The following is a 19,033-nucleotide window of genomic DNA, read 5'->3' on the forward strand; positions in this document are numbered from 1 at the left end:
AAGAAATTTCTCATTACTATCTCAAGAGCTGCCTACAGCCTAAGTCTCTGAAATTGTGGGAGGCTTGTTTTAGTAAAGATTCATGGAGGGCAGAAGCTTGCTGACAGGCCCTGATAAATCAATCAGATCTTGAATTGCTTTTGAAAAACTTCAGCCTGTTTTTCTGAAATCTGTTATTAAGCATGCCCTGTTCTGACCAGTTCCTTTCACAGTGACCTCCAACATTGTTTTGCTGGAGAAGCTATAAAAGGAGAATGGGCTTATGGCCAGGGACCCTTAAAAAATGCCTTGCTGGAGAGGATGGCAGGGCCTCCAGACAATGGAGGACAAGAGTGACCCAGGACTACATCAAAAATTCCTGTGAGTGGAGATTTAATAATGCTTTGGGTGGGTTAGCAGGGAATGCATCCGAAAGGGTCCAAAAAGGGAGGAAAACATGACTTAGGATCCCTGTGTTTTGGTTTTCTTGTCTTTCTCTGTGTACCACCGTATTGTGACTGGTTTACCACAGACTGGGCCACTGCAATCCTGGATTACTGTAGAAATCTCACAGTGAGCCTCCAGACATGTGGATTCTTCATAAGCCTTGCCAACCACTTCTCTTCCATCACCCATGTTGGTCTGAGAGTCACAGGCTGTGACTGGGGATGTTTTGCATTCCCTACAAGAACATTTTTTTTAGATTTCCACACAGGAAAACAAACATTTTTCACTGTGACTGAATTTGATTCAAAACTCAACTGTCCATAGGGAGGGGAAATTCAGATTTTCCCTCCTCTTTTGTTATTAAGATGATTGTGCTCCAGGCAAGAACTAATAGGATTTAGAGGGAACTGGTTGCTACCGGGGCAATTTCAGAAGTTTGTGACATGACCTGAAGAATTGATTGATTTACACTATCCCTTGGCAAGGAGGGTAAGTCATGTGCATGGAAAGAAGCAGCCAGGCAGCTGAGGTCAATTGACCAGCAATCCTGCAGTGCAGAGATGGGGTGCAGAGCAAATGAAGTAGTTTCTTTAATAACAGGAATTCAACCCTGCTTTCTTTGAAGCTGAAAGAATTGTTTTCAATGTGTTCTGATTTATATTATAAAGAAAGTACCCATCTCAGGAAGCTGAGTTGCTTAATTCAGATGAAAGTAAAACATTTCTGACTGCTTTAATATTTGTTTGGAAGATAATAGTTTAGAATGAAACAGGCAAATTTTTGATACAACTAAATCTTAATGATTGTTGTTGTTGTATTCAGTTTGCTTTTGTTCTTGTTCCTTTTTTCCAAAAAGACCACTTCACCCTTTGCTGGTAATCACAGCTATAAGTGTAAGCTATAAGTGTAGTCCTTGCAGCAAACACAGTATTCCTTTTCCATTACTCACCTTCACCCTCCCAGTGTACCTTTTGCACCCTCATGCTATATGTGGCTGCTTTTATGTCAACATGCATTTTAACAAGTGAATTTCCAAAGTTTGTGTGGATGAGTATTTACAGGAGCTTCCTTGTCTTCCCTCACTCTTTGTACATCTCTTGAGCCTGGTGCCCTATTTGTAGGTATTTGTTCCTATAACATATTTCACTGAAGAAAACTGACTTAGTCATAAGGACTATCACTAGGTCACCCTAAAGCAGAGGGTTAGTACTTTTTCAGGTAGACTCTGAATTTGAATTCATATTTAGGATTGATTATAGGTTATTCTCTGTAGGGTTTTAGGGATTGGGTTGGTTTTTTTCCTTTCCTTAAATACTGCAAAATGTATCTCAGGTTGGCCTGAAGAGCTGTTCAAGGGATCACCCTGCATATTTATTTGATTTTTCTTCTAGAAGTCCACAATTTAATTGTAAAATATTTAGAAAATGAGCTGTAAAACAGAAATCAAAGCAGGGAGTTCTGGCATTGCAAGCAGTGTCCTGAAGAATGGATGAAAGCTGCAGATATGCTGCCACATACATCAGGCAACAACTATGCAGAATGAGAATTCAAAAGAGGGATTGAGCTAGGAAGATAAGGGATTTACTGGATGTATTTCAGTGGACCAGGATATAGGATTTGATGGCATCCTAGGATTGACCCCAGCACTGTAGACAGCCTTGAAGACAAACACTGTGTTTCTGTCTTGTATTGCAAATACCCTGGAGCGTTAGGCTCTAGTCATAGCCAGAGAGGTTTTTTAGGGTTGACAATACATATTGATAATACTTTGCATTTACCTGCCAAGCTGAGAATTACTGGTGCTGGAATCTTTGTTTAGTTAAGGAGAGAACAGAAGTAACACAATCTGATTTCCCCAGCCATTCACACCTTTGCAATGAAGCCTGAGCTTCTAAAGCTCCTGGTCCCATTGCTGTGCAGGCTTTCTTTAAACTATCAAGTTCATATGATAAATAGGTTTGAGGAAATCTCTTCATTTCAGTGGATCCCATGAGTGAAAAAGTAGGGCTGTATATATGAAATAAAGTATTAATTCTGAATTATTTACTCAGCTCCACTTACTTGCTCTCATTTCCTTCTTTTTTACTTAATCTAGATCATTCATCTTCTCTTTCTTCCTTAAAGATATTTCAAAGGTTTTTTAATCACTGCACATAACAAATGCTGTTAGATACCATGACCATACTTCTGTTTGGGATGCCTACAAATAATATTATATACATTGGAGTAAATAAACCTCATTACCTTTATTAACTCCATTAATCACAGTTAATAATGCTAATGAAACCTATTTTAATGTCACTGTCTAAATGGACTAAACTAGGACTAAATTATCTCATTATTAACTTTTGTGGAATTACAATCCTCTTCAAATTTATCCCTCAGTACTATAAAATTTTATGTGAGGTCAGCATTTTCCTATGAGATTTTGAAACAGAAATTCAATTAAAAACATTGATTTTGGGAGCATTTTGAAAGGTTTTGAGTTTGACAGCAAAAGGCACTAAGAATTAGAAAGTGAGGAGGACTGGAAATTGAAAGGGAAACTACACAGAATCAAACTTCTTTTCTTCACTTGCTCCACTCTGCCCTCCATGTGGCAGAGGTGTCACCTGAGCAGCAGTGTCCCAAATTCCAAACAGGACTCAGTCACTCAGGAGCTGAGTCTGATATAAAGATATTGACTTAGAGGCATAAAGGCCACTCCAATGGTCTCCAATGCACTTTACACACAATGGACTTTACCTCACTATTCTCTCACAAGTTGTCTTGAATGCATTTATACACTTGGATCTCCATATCTGGAGGATTGTAGGGGGTGTTAGCAGACTCATGTATTAGCCTGTTTATAGGCTGCATTAAAACAGTTTTATTTAGCAGATTGTACAGGCTTTACATGATACAGTTAATTCTATACAGAGCCACAGAAAAGATTATTTTATTTTCATTAAAATGTTGTTCCTTTTTTAGGTGAAAAGTTGACAAAACCAATATATTACATTTCCTGAGCATTTTAAAATTTAAAGCAACACCTCTAATGTTACACTAATACTATTTCCTTCTTTTGATACTTGGGTTTTTTTCCATATATCTCCCATTCTGTTTTCTGGCATGGATTAGAATTGGCAGTATCTAAAATACCTTGAAAAATATGCCTTCCAATCAGTCTTTGCAGTTGAAAGTAGGAATAACCAGTGATATAAAAGAGCCAGTTTTGCAGTTAGACTTGATAAGTATCTATTCATATTAATACATACCAGCCTTCTGTATGAGGTACCCAAATCTTTCTCAAGCACAACAGCCTTTCCTTAAGAGTTTTTCCCATTCCCACAGCATGAAAACAGATCAGTTGCGCATTTCAAAAGTGCTAATCCTAAATAAACATAGTTTCTGTATTTCAGTCTCCAGTTATAAAACATTAAATGTCTATGTTGGGCTTGAGGTCAATCAGTTTGAATTTTTTAAGAACGAAAGCCTGAAGTATCTCCAGTGTGGCATTCCTTCAGTTCAGGCAGCCTTAAACCCCTTCCCCACTCCTCATGCTTCATAAAATAAGATGTTTTTATTCCTACATAATTACCAGGTAGAAAGACTTGAGGGAAAAAAAAAAAAAAAAAAAAAAAAAAAAAAAAAAAAAAAAGGAGGGGAAAAGACACTTTAGAGCTCTACCTAGTGAACTATCTGAGCCTTTCCATCCATTCCCTTTAACTGCTCTGTGGTTAACTTCCCAGGTTTCTTTCAGTGACTAATGCTGGATATTAGTTTAATGGCTCATAGTTACTGATTGGATCATAAATACAGAAATCCCACCACTGAAGCTTAAAAAAATCCCTCAGAGCTATTCAAGAGGAAAGTAAAACTCAGCACAGCAACCCAATATAGTATGCAAGTGTTGGCTTTCCCTTACCAAGAGAGCCTTTCCTGACCTTGCTGCACTTCCCCTATGTGAAAAGGGTGCTTATTTCCTCAAGGAATACAGATTTTATAATATCTTAGGCCAAATTCCATTTCCCTTTCCTTTGGAAGGAAGGGAGATCAAGGCTGAGGCTATGAGCCCAGGTTACTGGAATGACCTAGAATTTGTTTAGAATTATGAAGACCATCACTTTTGCCAGGTGTCAGTGGCATTTCTGTTCTAGGGCAGTCTGGTACAACTTCATTATTGCAGTGCTTTATTGAAGTATTTGAGGGGTAACTAAGGAGCTATTTACATTGACCTTTACAACAGTGGCCTGAGGCTCAGAACAACATGGCAGTATTCATTGCCAGCACAGCTCTGCAGAGATACCTCACTATGCAGGAGGTAGGAAGGATGCAGACTGTTACAGCAATGGCCTGAAAGTTTTCCAGGTACGACTCAGATGTTTAATGTGCACCAGTGTCTGGGGGCTGTTTTCAGCCCTACTTGCACACCTTGCTCCTGCTCTGCACGGGTGCTGGACTGCCATGTGCTGAAATGGAGATAGCTGCTCCTTTAAAGTTTTAAGAGTGACATTGTGGACCTTTGCCACATCTCACAGTCTCCAGGACTGCATTTTACTTTGATTTGTAACTTTTAGGTAGTATTTGATCACATTCGTACATCTTCTCTTTAGAGCTGTAAAAATGAACTTTAAAAAAAAAGTGAATACTGAAGCTCACTGGGCTCGATGAGAGTGGAGTCTTTAAAAGTATTTTGAGACTCAAAATCCAGAATGTGAGTAGTACCATCTGAGTTGGATTGTTAATGCTCTTTTTCTTTCACTATAGATTCATTTTATCAGCTACTTGCATCTGAAACCCATCTTCAAGGAAATATGAATCTCTTAATGAAATATAATTTCCAGGGACAGTTTCCCTGTCTGGCACGTGTCAGGAGGGACAAACCAGAATGTGTATGTTTTTACCACAATAGCTCTCCTCAGGACTTTCTGGGAAAGAAAAAAATCCTTGCCTTTCCTATCAAAATCCTTACCTTTCCTATCAAAATCCTTGTATTTCAGTCATGTATAGACACATATTAGAGGGATGCAGTGTAAAAGAAGAATGCTATCCATTTCTTGTAACTTCATTTAAAGCTTTATTTTCAAGACAAAGTTTCAGGATGTTTTCCCATTCAGAACCTGAGTCAACCATATTAGCTTTCAGACAAGTTCAGATGAGTTTTCATCCTGTTTAATAGAATGAAAACCTGAGTATGATGTGAAGGGCTCAAGAACTCAAAATTAGTCCATTGTACTTTAGATGAAGAAAATTTCAGATTCAGGATGAAGACACAAGTCCAATATAGCTTAACAAAGATTTATACTATTAACAGAAAGAACTTCCTGGATGACAAAGTTTAGTCCCCTACTAATGATTGCATTATATAATCCCTTCAAAAAAATAAATAAAGTATTTACTTTAAAAGTACTTTTATTTAAAAATAGAGTGGTACTTAGTAAAAAGGAAAAGACTGAATGTTTTTCAGTCCTGGCACAAATAGGTAGACAAGTCTTAAAACAGAAAACAACAGCCTTAGTGATCTGTGTGAAATCAAGGTCACTGAGGAATTTAAGGAGTGCAGGGTGAGAGGATCTGTCACATGCCCAGCAGAAGCAGATAGGAGCTTCTGCTCTCTTTTATTCTAACTGGAGAAGAATACAGACAGTGGCATAGGAAAAGACTGTCTTCAGTGATAAAGCATCCTGTAAACCTTGTAATTCTGTGCCTCCTGTGAAGTATGCCAGAGCTGCAGCAGAAGCAGCACAATCCAGAACTGACTGACACTTTGCCAAGGAAAGGCGCAAGCGCAGGAATGAAAGGGTTGCCATCCTCTCCTCACAGCTCAAATGTCACACTGAGATAAAGGTTACCATGAGTAACAAGTCTCATTTCCCAGGGAGAGAGCATGCAGCACCACGGCTCCTCACATATGGAAAGTGGTAGTGGAGCAGTGAGCTGGGTACACACACAGGCTTTGAGATTAGCAGCAACAACAGAGCTGACTTCCCTGCTGTCACAGTGCCAGCTGCAGAAGTTTCATGCTGTTCCTAACTGATCACACAGTAAATCTTCAGGAACGTGGAAAGAAAACGACACTCTGAAAAATTATGCACCCTACAAACAGAAACCCTTGCTGTGTCATTTCAGAGTGCTTTGAAAATGCAAAAATAGTAGGCTGTAGGATCAAAAATAGTATTGGCTTTGCTGGGGGCCTAGGAGAACTTCTGAAGTCATAAGGTCGTCTGTTTTCATCAGAATTTGCCTCAATCGCTTGTATCTACTTAATTAGATTGAAATTATCAAGAAACCATTGATTCTGAATCCAAATTTAACTTCCTGATGGAACACAAGTCCTTCACAAAAATTAAAGCACAAAGTAAAAGACGCATTTCATTAAATGTTTAGAAGCTTCAGGAATAGATTATTACACTAGGCAGAACAAACAATCCTGCATTTTATTTAGTATTAAATATTTCACCTTGAGCATCTTATAATAATTGATATCTTGCTAACAAGTAGCCAGCAAGGCCACCTTTGACGTGCAGAACTTGTCTCTAAGACGTCAGGAACACTGAAGGTGATTTGATCATTTTAGGATTAGTGGGGAGGTAGGTGAAATTACTCTTCTTGTGTTGTTGCCTGATGCCCAGATATAAATCTAGTTGATGACAAATGCCCTCTGCCCTTGCCCTCCTCAAGTTTAAAAAAAATCCATGAGTAAAAACAAGAGCATTTCAAGACTTCCTTGTTGAACATTCTACATATTTTTCTAGTTATTTTGCCATAATTAATTTTCCTCACAGTAAATACTCTGGGGCTTTTTGACTCGTGCTGGTAACAGTGTTGAAATTTCAGGGATGTTTTTGTTCTTGCTGAGCAGCACTTGCAGAGAGTCAAGGCCTTTTCTGCTCCACACCCCACCCCACCAGTGAGGAGACTGGGGGTACACAAGAAGTTGGGACGGGACACAGACAGGATGGCTGATCCTAGCTGACCACAGGGATGTCCCATCCCATATGGTATCATGCTCAGCACATAGAGCTGGGGGAAGAAGGACAGGGAGATGTCCAGAGTGATGGAATTTGTATTCCCAAGTCATCATTATGTGTGATGGAGCCTGGCTGTCCTGGGGATGCTGAACACTTCCCTACCCATGGGAACTGGTGTATGAATTCCTTGGTTTGGTGTTCTCATGTGCACAGCTTTTGCTTTGCCTGTTAACCTGTCTTTACTTTGACCCTGGAGTTTCCTCTCTTTCATTCTCCCAGTTCTGTCCCCCACCCCACTTAATTGCTGACAAGGGTTAAACCATGACAAATACCTGCACTTTTCTCCCTTCTTCTTTCCATCTTTTTGTCAGTGTACCTATTAATAGACTGACAGGATTAGTGTAATGCTTGATTGACTGCTTGTTGTCAATCAAGCCTCTCTGCCTTAACAACCAAACAGTCATTTGGGTAGCAAATTCTCTCATAAATAGGAGGTGTAATGGAGGGAAGGCTCAATTTAGACTCCCAAGTTTGTCCTTATAAAACAGGAGACAGAAGTGCTGCTTCTGATTTCAGCTTTGTTTTTGGTTTTGTTTTTGTTTTTGTTTTTAATCTATAATATCCCTGTTGGCCATTTGTGATGTGCAGTACATAGTAGCTGATGCTCCCCACCTCTCCAACAGGCGTAGTGGAATTCTTCCTGTCCCAGTTAGGGAGATTGAATTTCTTTCTGGTTTTCACTAGTCTTATCCCCTCAGCAGCCTAATAAACTCTGCAGCTGCAGCAGGGGAGGGGAGCAGGCGGTTTCCTTCCCTGCCTTTGCTGCTCTGCAGGAGGCTGTATCGCATTCGTGTGCGCGTTGTGCCATCGCGCGGTGCTGCTGCTGCACTGCCACCGCATCCCGGGGACTGCCCCGGCCCAGCCCGGCTGCACAGGCAATCCCCCATCAGTGCTGCCTCCCAGCCTGCCTTCGTCCCTGGGAACGGCTGCGGCTCCAAGGCTTCCCACAGACCAGGCATTAAAAGCTCCTACGGACAAATTAGTGAGTGGCCAAGTAAAGGTGATGGGATCTGTCTAAAGGGGGACTAGTGCCCATCTTGATCCCCAAAAGAGGCAAAATGAGGATTCATTTTTGTTCTGTCTTCACTTGGTTGATACAGGGAAACTGTTGGGTTTTAATGCATTCCTTACACTACCAAATAATCAGCCTTTATCAGGTCTATTGACAACATCAGGGACATGGGGCACACAGTTGTCACCTGCACTGTGTCTCGGCTGGCTTGTGCTACATTCTGAAAATCTTTTTCTAGTGCTTCTTGCTCTGTAAGTAATGGCAACATTAGTGAGAAATGGCAACATTAGTAGAAAATACGTGTCTAATGGCATTCTAGCTTATTTTCTAAATTGCATTGTATTTTCCAGTAGGTTCTGACAGGGAATAATCTGTCTCATTATCATGATTTTTTTGTAGAAGCAAAGTTTGCAGGACTGCAAGTATCTCTACCATTCTTTCCTTCAGTTTGAATTTCTTGGACACAGCAGAGGTTTCAAATACCTGAAATTCCCATACATTTTGCAAAAATAAGAAAAGATCAGAGAGACTCTAGTAGAGTTTTTACCCAGAATAAAGAGTGGAGCATAAACTGACCCTTGATTAGACATCAAAGTATGCACTTGAGAGAGCAGCTGGAAGACACAAGTCCAGAGAATCACCGTCTCCTTTTGATATGCTACTTGCAAATAACATGATATTCTCCCCTATATATGCAGAGACAAAGCAACATAAAATGAACATCACAAGTGGTTCTCACACTGCTGCAATTTTCTAACAAGTCATTTTATAAGGTCATGGCAGTACTCTGAAATTGTTAAAATGGCATCTGGGCTGCCTTTTGATCTAGGGGATTCTATTATCATTCCTTTTATACAGTTTATTGTAGCAAGAAAGCACAGACCCTGCAAATCTATAATCCAATATTTGTTTCTCAGGAATATTTATATTCTTATTAATATACAAAGAAAAAACTCTTCCAGATAAATAATTTGTACTATAAAATTATTTCTTGTAAGGGCAAATACAGATATCCATGTTTCTAATGAAGTACAGCCTTTTGAGTGAGTTGTCACAGTAAAGCAAACAAAGCAATTTTAGAATAAAAATTCCTATTACCTATAGATAGTAGAAAAATCCTTAATTCAGAAGGAAGTGTTCCAAAAGAGGGCATGAACAAAACCACACACCAGAAAGAGGTGATATATTACAGAAGATGGAAAAGGAGCCAACTGTATCAAATAATTCTGCATTGTTTTGATTACTCTTTTTTTATATTCAGCTCTTTGGAATCATATTTTGAAACCCACAGTACAGGAAGAATGTGCCCATGCTACATGCAAGCTAAATTAAGTTACACCTATACAGCTCCACCTGTTCCCCTTGGCTCCTTTAAACTCTTCCTTCCTGCACTGATTGTCTCCATGAAGTTTTTCTGAGAGTCTCTGTTCTCTCTTTATTTTTTCCAAGTGATGAGGGGCTAAGGAGTCCATGACAAATAGCAATTCAGGCAAATCTATCTTAACTACTTTTTCACTTTTGGCTTTATTTCATCTTCTCAATTTCATCTGCTTTTGACTCCTTGGAACAATTCAGTTTAGCTTGAAGATTTTCTCTTATTATTAATACAATGGCTCATTAGATTAATCTCTGCTTAAAATTCATGTCCTTCTCTCTCACTTCTGAGAGACAACCACTGAAAAGTGGCCTCCTCTGATGTGTATTTACTGGCTGTTGAAGGTCACTTTCTGAAAAAACTATTTCTTTCCCCAAAAGTCTAAGGATTCAGGATGGATGGATGATAATCTATATCCTGTCCTCTTCCTTTATACCTTCTTGTTTTAGATTTGAGGGTTTGGGCTTTTTTTTTTTTTTCAATCAAAGGAGATTTAGAAATGCTTGCAGGAATTCAGTATTTGTTATTCAAATTGTCTGTGCCACTGTCTTGACAAAGCAGCTGTGCTCTGAAAATGATGACATTTCTACCCCTCTGGGCTAGAAAAGGAAACTTCTGTCCAGGCTACACAGATCTCTAGTGACATTAAAAGAGATTTTCATGAAGTGGAAGGCAAACACCACTAAAAGCTGTAATTTTTGCTCTTAAGAAATTATGCATATTTAACCAGATGTCTTTGAACTCATGCCACCTATGTAAAAAAACCAACAGCTTTTTTGAGAATTTGAGGATTATTTTACATGAGAATTTAATTTGTTTTAAAGGAAATGAATATGGATGAGGATATTTGAATAGGTTTAGTGTGTTTGTCAGTCACAATTGCCAAGCTGGGACTAATCTTGGTGATTAGTAAGGGTAGCGATAAAAAATATGCTTGTACCCAATGTGCCTCCTGATTGGCAGTTTATTGCTCCTACAGGGCCAGATGTCAAAAGCCATATGCTAATACTCAGCATAGAACAATCCTCTGGTTTACGCTTTAAAATGCACCATCATCATATGTCAATATTCAGCAGAGAACAATCCTCTGGTTTATGCTGTAAAATGCGCCGTGGCTGTCGCTGCTGAGCAGGGAGCGAGCAGCAGCCCTGGAAGACAAGAGCCCTTTCAGGCAAAAGCAGCATTTGCTGCAGCAGTTGGCAGAGGGGGAGCGGGGGCTGCGGGGGCTGCTCCAGGCTCTGCTGCCGACTCCTGGCATCTTATGGCAACCATCAGGGAAGGGGACATGAAATATTTTACCTAAAATGCACTTCATACTTATTTAAACCAGGAATTATTTTCTCTTTACACAGCATCTGGCATAGTGTGGTTCTGCCTCATTACTGGAGGTGCAGCAATGGAGTTACTAAATCAGAATGTAAAAAGTGTGTTGCGTGAGAAGTGCATTAAAAAGGAAAAAAAAAAAAAGAAAACCTTTGGATATCAATGACTTAAAATGTCTTGTGTTTATATAGGATTTGAGTTCATGATCTTCCTGAGCCGGGGAAGTTTATATTTTACTGGAATAATGAGTTTTGAATACAGATTTAATAATGAAAAAAAAAAAAAACAGCATGGTACACCCTTGAAGCATTTCACTTACATAAAAACAAAGTCAGCTTCTGCCTGCAGTTAAACCTTCCAGCCCCAAAAATCAGTGGTACAAAGTTTGACTGAAGGCAGGATTAGGATAGGTATATTCTGGTACCATTTTCCATATGCCAAATACATTAACCGTAACAATTCCAGGTAATGTTAGCCATAATGCCAAGGAAATAATTGCCAGAGCCATCAGCATTTGCTGTCCACCCAATCAAACCACAGGGACAGCAATGGGCAGGTCTCTCTCAGGACAAACCAGGCTGTAGAAATCCAGAGAACAAACAAGATTTACAGCAATAAGCAAACCCACCAAGCCATTCTTAAAGGCAATGGTCTTCTCCAACATACTGCTGCAATTTCCTTAGGATTATTCTGAAGCTTCAATTCCTTCTGATTTGATAGTTGCTGCAGAAAAAACCTTCTATTTCAAAGATCAGTTGAGTTGAACAGCACTCACAGTAGCTGGTCTCACAGGTTGTTAACCTCATTTTACATCCCATTCTCTTGTACAGAGACTGAAATGAGCACAGTTCTGTACTTGCATAATTCCATCTCCAAATGCATCTACAGCCACAGCTGAAATGGAAAGTGTCTCTTTGAAATCTCTCCATTCCAACCTGTATTTTGATGCAAGATGAGAATTACAAAAGCTTCACCAAAAAAAAAAAAAAAAAAAAAAAAAAAAAAAAAAATTAAAAAAATCACCTATTTTTTTTTTTCTTTAAGGAGAATACTCAGGTTTCAGTGTGTCAGAGCCAGAATTTCAAACTTTTGAAAAGTTGGTCTAGAGTACACTTAAACTGGAGGAGAAGATACTCAGTGATAGTCCTATTCCTGTACAGCTGTATTACATCTGGCATGAGCTTCCCCTTCACTCTGGGCTTTGGAGAGCTGTCTCATTCTAAAGGAGAACTGACAATATGCTCTGGATGAAGGAGATATTAATCCAGTTTTTATGCTGGTCCACTCTTTTTTCTCAAAGCAGCAATATGGTGAAGTCATATGCTTCTCCATGATAATTGTCTCATTTGCACCATTTAATGAAATTCTTTTCACGAGTTGTGTAATCCCACATTAATTAAAGAGGGCTTAATAGACCATTACATCTCCATTAACATCACCTTGTGTTCCTCTTGGAAGATGTCATACACAGGAAGGACTGAACAGGAAGCAGCTCAATGGGGGTAAATGAGTTTCTGGAGGCAAATAGTCCTGTGTATTTGAGGAGACAGTGTTTGAAGACAAAGGTCTATCTTACATGCTCCATAGTATATAGGTTATGCTTATCTTACTGTTATTCCCTCTTTGTTTTTAGCTTTGTTGGGAGAGGATCTTGGCAGAACATGCTGGAAGATACCAGGCTCCAGAGGATGCTGTTGGAGCAAGAGGATCACTGTGACAGTGCTGTTGGGATTGTGGTGGCTGAGGTAAAAAAAAAAAAGAGAGACTTATAATGGCATCTTCAGAGAGTGCACATAGTGAGTTTACCTGCACAAGTAAGTTTAAAGAAGTTGTAGACTGTGTGGCCAGGGAATGATGCACAGATGGAGATCTTCTACAGGGCTTTGAACCAGAGCTGGTTTGGAGCCTGCCAGCTGTGAGATGCAGGCAGAGTTGGTATGCAAACCCAGAGCCCCAAATTATTGATGTGCCCTGTAACACCTTAGTTTTAATGTATTTCTTGAGAGCTGCTTTAATATTTCACTAAAGGCTTTGACAAGGTGAAGCTTCAGTAAATTTCAGAAAGACGCATCTGCTGTCTTAGTCTGGTGAGCAGAATGTGCTCTGAGATGCTCCGATGATTTGTAAAAATTAGTCTGGGGCTCCCTGAATTTTCCCAGTGTTTTTCAGTCTGATAGTTTTATTAACTGCTTTTCTAGTACTGTATTATAAATCCATTCATTTATTTGGTTCAGGCTGTAATACTGACTTGGCGAGTGGTGTTCTACAGTCCTGGCTTTTAAGAATAGTAGCTTAAGAGTTTATTGAAAAGACTAACAAAACTACAGTGGTGTGTTTATGGGCAACCAAACTTCCGTAAAGGGTGCAGGCTAAAAAGGTGGGGGTTTTTTTTCAGTAAATAGGATCACTTGTAGTTTGCTTTTTGTTTTACAAAGGGGGAGAAAAATCAGCCAGGATGAAATTTCATTATGGTTTTCCTGTCACATAAATGAGAAATGCTGAAGCCTTCTCCTATGTATTACTACTCCCTTAACAAAATTATTTATGGTTAGGATGAGCTCTACACAGACACAGATATTTTTTTCTCATGTACTTTGGTAAGGTGATTAAAATCAGTGACTTATAATGTCCAGAGTATTGCATCTCAGGAGAGCCCTGAAAGTGGTTTACAAAGTCACTTACAATCTTGCTGTGAATCATAATTGATTAGCTGCTTTAAACACCAAAATATTTATAAGAATCTAGCTGAAAATCATAAGCTGTCACGATCTAAAGGGCTGAGGGACTTCTGAATTGTCTGCTTTAGATTGGATCAAGCTTTTTTAGGAGTTGGGAATACAGGGAACCATTACTGCACATAGATAATTATCTCTAGGGATGTTAATTAATTTCTGCCTGCGAAAAATCACTTGACTTTGGACTTAACAAAGATGAAACTTCCCTTTCATTTGTTACAACACCATGTATTCTGAAGCATTAGCACTAATATAATAGACATGTTTTATTTTTTCAGCATATACTCTAAGAGGTCATGTAATTTTAAAGTTTCTGATTACTCCAAACTTAATGATTCTGGGTAGAAAAATCCCTCAAGTTTGATTCACTAAGTCTTAACAAGTAAGGTAGATGCAACAAGTCACAGTCTTGTAAGCCCTTCATTTACAATTCTTTTGAAGCACACATTTTATCTTTATATCTGAGTCACCCTGCCAGCTAGTGCACTTGGTGGAGGGAGGATAGTGCTCTCAGGGGGCTTATTCAGGCTCTGTTTGTTAAGCTGACTTAGAATGACCCTGGTATGGCTGGGACTTTCAATATTTATTTGAAACCCCATTCTTTATTCTATATTAAACCCAGAGCCTATTTCTTAGTAGCTCATAACAAGGCTGATGTGTGACTTTGAGGAGGCCAAAGGAGATCACTTTTTCAGTGAACCTGGGGAATCCCTCTTTCTGGAAGAGGCTCTGGGTAGGACACCATCTCCAGGTGCTCCAGAGATGCCCTTGCCTGTGTCAAGCTGCTCAGGCCCCTGTGTGAAACACAGACAGTGAGTAAGGACAAATTACTCTGGGGAGGGAGGATGCTCAGGTTTGTGTGCTTTCATAATCTTGTTTTTGATGCTGAAAAGAGCATTCCAGTGTTCTGAGTGATACCTACCCAGGGTAAAACTGAGAGTGTTCCTGGATATTGCTACATTTGCCTTCTAAATGGGTTGTCCTGAAAAATCAATGCAGGCTGGACAGGATGTCGTCTCACTGTTTTCCTGACACTCTGGTGGATTTTCACCTGAAGGACTTATTTCCTGATCCTGACATCTTTCCTTGTGGGGTCTTTTGAAAGCAGCTGTCATCTTGGCCTAGTTTGTGTCCTCTCTCTGTCTGAGGAAAGAAGCAGTGGAAGCTTTGAGTTTCTTCTCTTTTTAGGTACAGTATGTTAAGAACATAATGGCTTCTGTAGTCAAGGGTGGCTCCTGGCCAGGCCAGAGGACAAAACATTTGTTTGCACCATATATGGCCCAAGTGCTGAGCTTTAAGGAATGTCCAACAGCTCAAAGTATGGGTATATGAAGAGTTTGTGCTCTATAAGACAGGTGTGATGAGATGTTCCAGCTGCAGGTAAGTTCTGTGTGTAAAGAGGAAGTGGCTGCTGTAGGTGGCTCTTCAGTGCTTACTTCTCCACAAGGACTCTTGGCAAACTTAGCAGCACTTCAGCCCCTCTCTTCTGATTATTTAGATCCAAATGTGTCATAAACCCAAACCCTTTCTTTTATCTTCTTTTGCTGAATTTATCATTTAGCCCCATAGTCTGCATATCCTAATTGTGACAGCATTTTTTTTTTTAATTAGAGGAAGGAGGACAGATTTCCTGAGTATTACTGTAGACAATATTCTCCCAATCATAGTTCTTTGGAGGCTAAAGAAGCATAGAAAGCATAGAAATATCACTAGAGCTCAACTGAATTACTACAGTGCTAAAAGAGCCCCTTGCTCCTGCAAGGCCATGTGAATCATTACACTTGCAGCTTTAATTTAGAAGTGTAAGTATTTTCTTCATTCTCAATCCCTGCAAAGCTGTTTCTAAGTCCATTCCTGGAACTTTTGGACAGTCCAAATTGATCCCAGACTCAGAGCAGTCCTGAAATCCTTTACAGGTCCCCTTGACATCTGCTGTTCCCAAAACGGCTGGAGAGGCCATCTGTCAATTTTATGTCTACAAATGTCAAGTAGCCAGGATGAAAACAACCAGGAGAAGGCTGCAAACTCCTCCCAGCTGTGTCCTGTTGTCTGAGCAAAAACCAGCCTTTCCCTGTTTATCTCATCTGTGAACATCCATTGGTGTCCCCAGTGTCCCTGTTCTCCTGGCTCTTCTGCCTCTTGACTCTTCCAGGTCTGCTCACAGCAGAGCAGAGCTGCCTTCTCCTAGATTCTTCTCTCCTAGTAAGGGAACAACAATGAACCGAATAGACAAGGGATTAAATTTTAATGCTTTCTGATGCCAGAGGCTCCCTCTACCTCCACTCAGGCTGTTTCATCCTGGCCGTGCCGGGAAGTGCTTGAACGTGAAGCACTCACACATTAGGTGGTGCTAAACTCCAATAAATGCGGGCAAAGTGATTTCTGGAGCTGTTTCCCATCTCACTTGCTGCCACTTGCCAAGGCTCTGCACTCATCCTCGTGCTCTGAATGCTGCCCGGCACAGAAGCAATTGCCAGTTCAGAAGCTTGCCAGTTTGCTGCTAAACTTGCCATCAAATAATTCGAGATTAAAAGTTTCCTGAGTACTTTTTTTTTCTTTCCCAAAAATGACACAAAATTTTATCAAACTTAGGAGCCTGAACTTAATGTTTTGAGACTTTCCTGCTCCTAGCTACATCTCTGTTGCATTTGAGGGGCAACATAATAGTGAATCTGCTGTAGGGTATCTGGTAGAGCTTGAGACATGCTGCAGAATATGAGGAAAGAAGGATATCTGTGGTCTTCCCTATACACTGCTGAGCATAAGTTTGTCATTCTCTGCACACACCTCCAGGCTGCATGAAAGGTCATGGGATGCAGTGAGAATTGGCATGGAGTACATGGAACTTGCAGACACCTATCAGACTTTGCTTGTAAAATGTTCAAGACATACAGAAAGGTTCCTTTGTGTTCTGCTGCATGGGGGAAGCCTTGCATTAGGAGATCAGGACCTTACAGGATAATCATGGACAATATTAGAAATGAAAGCACGTAAAATAGCTGAAGAGGTGCTTTGAAACAATCTGCAGAGTAATGAATAATCACAGAGAACTTAAATGAGACTCACAGTACAGCCTTTTGTTTCTTGAGGCAAGCTATGTCTCTTGGACTTCTTTTCCTTTCTGAGAACAAAAGGCAGAATCAATAAACCAGTCAAAGAGACTACTGGAAATTACTTTGAAGTTGGTGATGAAAGAGAATTTTCCTTCCTGTTTGAATTGCAGATTCCTTAACACAAAACATATCTGGATCACTTCCACCTCAACAAATCCACTTGAGGAGTCTAAATTCTCATTCCACCCTAGCACCCAGCCCTCCTGAGCAGCACTCCACCAAATGAGTTCAACCAGCTGAAGTCTCTACTGCAGATATTGTCTTTCAAAATCGGAGCTGAATCTGCTGTTTCACCACCACAGCTCTCAGGAAGTTTTGCTGTGGCTATTTTAAAGTTGTTATATATTATAGGGCAGGGTATGGGGAGGCTGTTTCTCAAGCTCTTTAGCCTTTTGGGTTTTGCCTTTAGTTTGTGTTCATGGGTTGAGAGCTGAAAACGTACCATAATCATTACCAGTAAATTAAGAGTTAAGTTATAATAACATGTAAATTAGTATTCAATATTTCCAAACAGTTAATGAACTATTAGTTGGAAACTGGTTGGACAAAAACCCACGTAATTCCTAAAAATGCACAAATCTGAGTGCTACAAATCATATCAGTCTTACTTTCAACTTTTAAACATATAACACAATAAAGTTGGATCTCTTGACTTTCTAGCTCATACTTGAAGGACAGCACCACTTTCTCCTGGCTGATTCTGGCAGCCAGGGGATGTTTGCTCACTACTTGGCTCCTACTTTACAGACACTCTTTCTCTTCTGCAGTTTCAGAACTGCTCAAAGGCAGGGCACCAATGGAAGTAACTGGTTATGGCTATCCAGGGACTATTACATTTTAATCTTACTACGCTTCTTATTCTTTGCTGCCATTAGGAGTTAGTAACCATGACAAGGACATGGGTGGTCTTTATTAGCATGCAGTCATGCAATACAAGATTGTCCTTGGCCAGGGCAGTTCTATTTCAAATGTATCCCTGACAGGGATGGCTTCTATGCTCTGAATGTTTGTAGCACCTGGTAATTTCCTTTCCATTGAGGCCTACTAATTAATATTTTATTCCATTCAAAGATGAGACCTAAAACATTAGGATAGCAACTTCCAGATAGATGAGTAATTGGCAAAGCAGAATTTATGTAAGCTTTTTTAACCATAAAAAATTATCTTGCTAACACTGGATGGTCTGTAAACTCCTCTTGCATCTTACCACGCAATTACTTAGCCTTCAGATGTTGAACTACAGCTTTCAAACCACCAGGACCCATTTCCTATCTGCAGAGGTTCATGCTGCTCACCTAGTGGGTCCCAGGAGACCTGTCCACTCCCATGTGGCAGCTCCCTGTAGGGCCCTCTTGGGTCCTTCAATTAATCTGCTTTTAAGAGGGGAAATGCAGAATGACAAAACTTGGTGCCTCATCTTACTGATGGCAAGATGAAAGCAGGATGGACAGCATTTCAGAGGCCCAAGAGAAGACATTTCCACCTTCCTTCAGATTCTCCCAAACACATTTCTAAAGACCAGGTGTACCAGACTTCAGTTGAAGATTTTAATGTCCCTGCCTCTGCTTCACTGCTCACAGAAATCCCAGCTATCCCAGTAATTTCTGAAGGAAGTTCACCCAACCAGAAGTGCTTTCATACTGCAAGTGGCCTTAAACACTTGGGTTCCTTCTGAGCTAAGGTAGAGTTGCAGGGAGATTTCTTCAAGTGAAGGGTGGGGAAGAAAAGGTTAACCGGCTGACTGCTAAGCCATTCCCTTTAACTGCAGGCAGGGAGGCATGCTGCATTTTTTATAGCTTGGGACAGAAAAGTGCACAGTATGGCATGGATGCAGAATAAATGTTTCATGAGTCTCCTAAGAGACTCCTCCCTGAGAGGAAGGAGCTGGCATGCTGGTGGCAGGGCCTGCAGGAGCCAGCCATGAAGTCTCCGGTAGCTGAGGGAGCTTTCTTAGAGGATCTTCCCCCTTGGGCTTCCATCACTTTTCAATAGATAAAGCTTGGGCCCTTTCTTAGCAGAAGGGTGCTGTTTATCCA

The sequence above is a fragment of the Zosterops lateralis genome (assembly GCF_965231275.1).
Source record: "Zosterops lateralis genome assembly, chromosome: 7".
Lineage (NCBI taxonomy): Eukaryota > Metazoa > Chordata > Aves > Passeriformes > Zosteropidae > Zosterops > Zosterops lateralis.